This window comes from Miniopterus schreibersii (assembly GCF_964146895.1).
Source record: "Miniopterus schreibersii genome assembly, chromosome: X".
Lineage (NCBI taxonomy): Eukaryota > Metazoa > Chordata > Mammalia > Chiroptera > Miniopteridae > Miniopterus > Miniopterus schreibersii.
In genome coordinates, this window is record NC_138104.1 from 73,156,270 (window position 1) to 73,164,293 (window position 8,024).

The window sequence follows — 8,024 nt, forward strand, 5'->3', positions numbered from 1 at the left end:
TGCCCTGCATTTCAAGATCCTCCAACCAGTGGGGAAAATGAACACATAAACAACTAGCAGCACTATAATGTGACAATAATAATCAGTAAACAGGAAGCAATGTAGGAACTCTGGCTATCCCTTTGGCTGGTGCATACTAAAGGAGATCAGGTGTTTGAAGAGTTGTTAAAGTTGAAATGATTATTGCTACAAACAATTGGAGAAAAAGCTGATTGGGAAAATCCAGTAAATTTACTAGAAACTATCTCAGTTGAGGTCTATGTCTATGATCCTAGATGGTACGGGTCTCTACTCATTTGATTTTTCACCAGCAGCCAGCTGCTTCTTTTTTTTTTTTTTTTTTTCTGGCTGCTTCTTGACTGCAGGCTTGGTTTATCCAGACTTTCATATGGGAAAGTTTCTGAGTCACTGGAGTGAGTAATGCTAGTGCCCTTAAATAAAGAATTGAATACAGAGGTGTGTACGCATCTGAGTTTGATGTGCTTGTGAAAACATCTAGAATGAAGAGGAGGCAATTTGACATTTTAGTCTCATTATCAGGAATTAGCTCCAGACCAGAAATATTTATTTTGGACTCACCTCAGCTTTCAGTATCACATGAAGCCGTGAGTTTGAATTAATTCATCCCAGGATGCAGTATGTAGTATTTAAAGAGCTGATGGACAAGGATGGGAATTAAGGAATACTAGGAGACTGAATAAGACATTTTAGAGGAGCAGGAAACTAACCAGCAAAAAAAGTACAATCGCAGACACACAAAAAAAGGGGATGGTAATGTTATGGAGTGGTAAGGTCAGATGAGAACTGAGAAAGGAGTCCTTTGGGATTCATTAATTAGGACAACCTTGTTACCTTATTGAAAATTTTGTCAGTTGTGGCAACTGGGGGCCCATAGAGAATGAAGCCAGAATGAATTAAATTGAAGAGTGAGGAAGGGAAGGCTATTTTGTTTGATGGTACTTCATTTGAAAGGAAGTGAGGAGAGTTTGGTAGTTAGAGGAAGGATGCAAGGGAAGGTTATTTAGGATACGTTTTTTAATATGAAGAGAAGGAAGCATAAAAAGGGAGAATGTGTACCCTGGCTGGTTTTCTCAGTGGTTAGAGTGTCAGCCCACAGACAGAGATGTCTTGGGTTCAACTCTGGTCAAGGACTCATGCCTCGGTTGCAGGCTCAATCCCCGGCCAGGTTGAGTTGGGGCATATGCAGGAAACAATCCATCAACATGTCTCTCTCACATAGATGTTCCTCTCTCTCTGTCTCTCCCCTCCCTTCCACTCTCTCTAAAATATCAATGGAGGAAATATCCTGAGGTGAGGATTAACAAAAAATAAAAAAGGAAGAGAATGTGAAAATATAGGAGAAAGAAGATCAGACAACTTGTATACTTCTAATCTTTTATTTTCAGAACAGTCCCCCAAGGCAAGTAGTATTACTCCCATTTTTAGAGATGAGTCTACAGAAACAGAATTTCAGTCACTTCTGTAGTCACACAGCTAGTACGTAGCAAGTGATATGAGATTAACTTTTTCTGGAATGTCCATTAATGCCAAACATTTGGCTGGATGTTTCATATTCATCATTTAATGTAATTTTCACATCATGGCAAAGTGTATAATTACTTCTACTTTAAAATGAGAAACCTGGAATTCACAATGGTCCAGCACTTGCCATAGTGTACTACCATTGATTTCTTTGTTTAATCTCCCTAAGATAGACCAATTTACCAGTGTTTTTCAAAAGTCTTTACAAATTAGTGGATAATAAAGGATACTTTTTATAAACAACTTTATTGACATATCCACATACCATAAACTTCACCTATTTAAGGTGTACAATTCAGTGTTTTGGGTATTATTCACAGAGTTGTACAATCATCACTACAATCTAGTTTTAGAATGTTAAAATCACCCTCAAAAGAAACCCCATACCCATTAGCAGTCACTTCCCATTCTCCACCCCTTGCTTAGGCAAACACAAATCAAATTTCTGACTCTATAGATTTGCCTATTCTGAATATTATATACAAATGGAATCATTAATATGTGGCCTTTTGTAATTGGCTTCTTTCAGCCAGTATAATGTTTTTGAAGTTCATCCACATTATGGTATGTATCAGTACTTTATTCCTTTCTATTATGAGGAATACTCCACTGAATGGATGTGCCATATTCCATCTACCCATTCATCAACTGATGGACACTTGGGCCACTTACAACCTTTGACCACTATGAATAATTGTTCTATGAATCTTCATGTAAAGTTTTCATTTGGATGTATGTTTTCATTTCTCTTTGGGAGATACTTAAGAGTGAACTTGTTGGATCATATAGAAACTTTATGTTTCAAGTTATGAGGAACTGCCAAACTGTTTCAAAAGAGGGTGCACTATTTTATATTTCTACTAGCAATATGTGAGGGTTTTAATTTCTCCACATCTTTGAAAGCAGTTGTTATTGCATGTGTTTTTTATTATAGGCATCCTAGTGTTCCTAAAGTGATCTTTCATTGTGTAGTTTTTTAATCTTTATTGTTGAAAGTATTACAAATGTCCCCTTTTCCCCCCATTGATCCCCTCCACTCTGTATCTGCCCCAACCCCAGATCTTCCCGATACCAATGTCTATGTCCATGGGTTATGTTTATAAACATATAAATTCTTTGATTAATCTCTCCCCAACCACTTCCCCATCCCCACCTTCCCTCTGAGATTCCTCACTTTGTTCCATGCTTCTATGCCTCTGGATCTATTTTGTTCATCAGTTTATTTTGTTTATTACATTCCATATATGACTGAGATCATATGGTACTTGTCTTTCTCTGCCTGGCTTATTTCACTTAGCATAATACTCTCCAGTTCCCTCCATGCTGTCCCAAAGTATAAGAGATCCTTCTTTTTTACAGCTGCATAGTATTCCATGGTGTAAATGTCCACTCATCTACTGATGGGCACTTGGGCTGTTTCCAGATCTTAACTATTGTAAATTGTGCTGCTATGAACATAGAGTTGCATAAGTTCTTTCTGATTGGAGTTTTGAGTTTCTTAGGATATAGTCCTAGAAGTGGGATCATTGGGTCAAATGGCAGTTCTATTTTTAACTTTTTGAGGAAACTCCATACTGCTTTCCATAGTGGCTGCACCAGTCTGCATTCTCACCAGCAGTGTACTAGGGTTCCCTTTCTCCACATCCTCACCAGCACTTACTGTTCATTGACTTGTTGATGGCAGCCATTCTGACAGGTGTGAAGTGATACCTCATTGTGCTTTTAATTTGCATCTCTCTGATGATTAGGGACGTTGAGCATTTTTTCATATGTCTCTTAGCTATCTGTAGGTCCTCTATGGAGAAGTGTCTATTTAGGGCCCTTGCCCATTTTTGGACTGTTTGTATTTCTTTTGTTAAGTTGTGTGAGTTCCTTATATATTTTGGATATTAACCCTTTATCAGATGTGTCATTGGCAAGTACGTTCTCCCATACAGTGAGCTCCCTTTTCATTTTATTGATGGTTCCTTTTGCTGTGCAGAAGCTTTTTATTTTGATGTAGTCCTATCTGTTTATTTTCTCTTTTGTTTCTCTTGCCCTAGGAGATGTATAAGCAAACATACTGCTGGGAGAGATGTCTGAGGTGTTGGTGCTTATGTTTTCTTCTAGGATTTTTATGGCTTCACACCTTACATTTAAGTCTTTTATCCATTTTGAGTTTACTTTTGTGAATGGTGTAAGTTGGTGGTCTAGTTTCATTTTTTGCATGTACCTGTTCAATTTGCCCAACACCATTTATTGAAGAGACTGTCTTTACTCCAATGTAGGTTTTTGCCTCCTTTATCAAATATAAATTGACCATAATGACTTGGATCAATTTCTGTGTTCTCTGTTCTGTTCCATTGATCTATACATCTGTTCTTGTGCCAGTACCAGGCTGTTTTGATTACAGTGGCTTTGTAGAATAACTTGATATCTGGTATTGTGATCCCTCCAACTTTGTTCTTCTTTCTCAAGATTGTTGTGGCTATTTGGGGTCTTTTTTGGTTCCATATAAATTTTTGAACTGTTTTGTTCTAGATCTGTGAAATATGCTGTTGGTATTTTAATAGGGATTGCATTGAATTTATAGATTTACATACTAATTTGGGTAGTATGGACATTTTAATAATGTTAACTCTTCCAATCTGTGAACATGGTGTATTCTTCCACTTGTTTATATCTTCCTCTAGTTCTTTTTTCAGTGTCCTGTAGTTTTCCAAGCACAGGTCTTTTACTTCTTTGTTAAGTTTATCCCTAAGTATCAATTTTTTTTGTTGCAGGGGTAAATGGGATATTTCTTTAGTTTCTCTCTCTGAGAGTACATTATTATTATTATTTTTAAATTATATCTTTATTGATTTCAGAGAGAGGAAGGGAGAGGGAGAGAGAGAAACATCAATGATGAGAGAGTCATTGATTGGCTGTCTCTTGCACACTCCCTGCTGGGAATCGAGCCCACAATCCAGACAGGTGCCCTAACCGGGAATTGAACCATGATCTCCTGGATCATAAGTCAATGTTCAACTGCTGAGCCACACCTGGCCATGCCAGAGTACATTATTGCTGTATAAAAATGCCATCAATTTCTGGGTGTTAATTTTGTATCCAGCTACCTTGCCAAATCCATTTACTAAATCTAGTAGTTTTTTGGTGAAGTCTTTAGACTTTTTTATGTACAATATTATGTCATCTGCAAATAATGATAGTTTTACTTACTCTTTTCCAATTTGGATGCCTTTTATGTTTTCTTCTTGTCTGATTGCTGTAGCTAGGACATCCAGTACTATGTTGAATATGAGTGGTGAAAGTGGACATCTCTGTCTTTTTCCTGTTCTTAGGGGAAATTATTCTAGTTTTTGCCCATTGAGTATGATGTTGGCTGTAGGTTATATGGCCTTTATTATGTTGAGGTATGATCCTTCTATTCCCACTTTGCTGATAGTTTTTATAAAAAATGGGTGTTAGATTTTGTCGAATGCTTTTTCTGCATCTATTGATGTGATCATATGATTTTTGTCTTTAAATTTGTTTATGTGATGTATCACATTTGTTGATTTGCTAATATTGTACCAACCTTGCATCCCTGGAATAAATCCCACTTAGTCACGGTGTATGATCTTTTTAACATATTGCTGGATCCGATTTGCTAATATTTTGTTGAGGATTTTAGCATCTATGTTCATCAGAGATATTGGCCTGTAATTCTCTTTCTTTGTAATGTCTTTATCTAGGTTTGAAATAAGGCTAACACTGGCCATGTAAAAAGAGCTTGGAAGTGTTCCTTCCTCTTGGACTTTTTGGAATAGTTTGAGGAGGGTAGATGTTAATTCTTCTTTGAATGTTTGGTAAATCTCACCTGTGGAGCCGTCCAGGCCAGGGGTTTTGTGTGCTGGGAGTTTCTTGATTACTGCTTCAACTTCATCAGTAGTTGTCAGCCTATTCAGGTTTTCTGACTCTTCCTGATTGAGTTATGGAAGGTTGTAATTTTCTAGGAATTTGTCCATTTCATTCTGGTTGTCCAGCTTGGTGGCAAATAGTTGTTCATAGTATTTTCTTACAATCCTTTGTATTTCAGTTGGATCAGTTGTTACTTCACCTCCTTCGTTTCTGATTTTGTTTATTTGGGTCCTTTCTCTTTGTTTCTTGATGAGTCTGGCTAAAGGTGCATCAGTCTTGTTAATCTTTTCAAAGAACCAGATCTTGATTTCATTTATATATATATTTTAGTTTCTATGGCATTAATTTCTGCTCTGATCTTTATTATTTCCTTCCTTCTACTTACTCTGGGTTTTCTTATTGTTTTCTTTCTAAGTTTTTAAGTTAGAAGGTTAGAGAGTCCATTAGAAGCTTTTCTTGTTTTTTGAGGTAGGCCTGTAGTGCCATGAACTTCCCTCTGAGGACTGCTTTCATTGTGTCCCATAGATTTTGAGATGTTGTGTGTTTATTTGGATTTATTTACAGGAAGTTTTTTATTTCTTTCTTGATCTCTTTGGTAACCCATTCATTGTTTTAAAACATGCTATTTAACCTCCATGTGTTTGAATGATTTTTAGTGTTTTTATTATAGTTGATTTCTAATTTCAAGCCACTGTGGTCCGAGAAGATGCTTGATATGACTTCAGTCTTCTTGAACTTGTAGAGACTTGTTTTGTGTCCTAACATGCGGTCTATCTTTGAGAATGTCCCTTGTGCACTTGAGAAGAATGTATATTCTGCAGCTTTGGGGTGGAATGTTCTGTAAATGTCATTTAAATCCATCTGATCTAGTCTGTCATTTAGGGTCACTGTTTCCTTGTTGATTTTTTTTCTGGAAGATCTATCCAGTGAAGTCAGTGGGGTGTTAAAGTCCTTTGGTATGACTGTATTGCTGTCAATCTCTCCCTTAAATTCCTCTAGAAGTTTAGAAGTTTTTTCCCCTAAATTTAGGTGCTCCTATATTCAGTGCATATATATTCGGTTACATCCTCTTATTGGATCGATCCCTTTAATACTATGTAATGACCTTTCTTATCTCTCATTATCGTCTTCATTCTGAAGTCTATTTTGTCCAATATGAGTATTGCTACTCCAGCTTTTTTTCATTTCCATTTACATGGAAAAATTTTTTCCATCTCTTCACTCTCATCCTGTGTGAATCTTTTCTTTTGAGGTGGGTCTCTTGTAGACAGCATATATTTGGGTCATGTGTGTTTTTTAAAAATATATCTTTATTAATTTCAGAGAGAGGAAAGGACAGGGATGAAAGAGTCATTGATCGAGCCCGCAACCCGGGCACGTGCCCTGACCGGGAATCGAACCCTGATCGCCTGGATCCTAGGTTGACTCTCAACCGCTGAGACACACCCAGCCAGGCAAGGGTCATGTTTTCTTGTCCATTCAGCCACCCTATGTTTTTTACTGGAACATTTAGTCCATTTATATTTAAGGTTATTATTGATAGATACTTATCTATTGCCATTTAATTCTTTATACCTATATTTCTCTCTCTATTTCTACTTCTTTTTTTTTTTTTTCAATTTTAAAGCACTCGCTGTTTATCAACTGACCAGATTATAAAAATAACCATGGTAGATACCTTATATCATTCTCCTAATAAGCCTTCTGATCTGGTCTTCCTGTTGCCAGCATCTTCACCTTCTACAAAATGGGTGGTCTTTTTCTTCATGCCTCTTCTTGGAGAAGATAATTTGAAGGGCCACAGGAAGTTGTTTTCTTCTTTGAAGCACTTTCCAACAGTATAAATCTCATGAATCAGATCCTCCATGCAGATGATGCCATATTTACCAAGAGATCAAGCAATCAATGTGTTATCTGTCAGGGCAATTCTTTTTTTGTTGATTTTGCCATAACCATGCTTGTAGATCAATTCATTTACTGACTTCAGGTTTGGGTACCCCCGTGCAATATATAGTTCCACAATCTTCAGCATGTTTATCTAAGCCTTGTTGAGCTTAACAAAGGTGCTGTTGAAGATCTGGGGAAAGTAAAGTTGTAGCACCTTTTGGACCTTTGGGCTTACACCATTGACACCTTTGATTCTGATTACAAATGCCAATTTGAGTTCCACAGGTACATAGAAGGTGCCAGCTTTTCTTGCCATCCTAGCCATTCTGATCTCAGTTCTGTACATCTGCCTATATTCCTTGTGATAGTGCTTAGTTTTCTCATAGATGAACTTCCTTGCCTTTTGAAGCATCTTTTGGGCAAACTTCTTTCTCAGGCCCTTGATATTCAGCTCTGCGAGATTCCTTCATTTTTTCTTGAGAGTTTCTGGCACAGCAGGAACCTTCTTCTTCTCTTTTACACCATCCATGGTTCCAGCCCAAAAAGAGTTCTTCTAATTACAGCAGTCCCTTTAACATTTCCTGCAGTGCTGGTTTGGTGGTGATAACTCCTTTAGCCCCCCTCCCCCCTTTTTTGTGTGTCTGGGAAGCTCTTTATTTCACCATCTATTTTGAATGATAATCTTGCTGGATAGAGTAGTCTCGGATTCAGATCCT

General features: G+C 37.3%; 1 pseudogene across 1 annotated transcript; it reads right to left on the reverse strand.

The window, feature by feature from the left end:
• Positions 1-7,100: 7,100 nt before the first annotated feature.
• Positions 7,101-7,840, reverse strand: LOC308551017 (large ribosomal subunit protein uL30 pseudogene; annotated as a pseudogene). Its single transcript has one exon. The product of its transcript is annotated as a large ribosomal subunit protein uL30 pseudogene (transcript).
• Between the last annotated feature and the right edge of the window lie 184 nt (positions 7,841-8,024).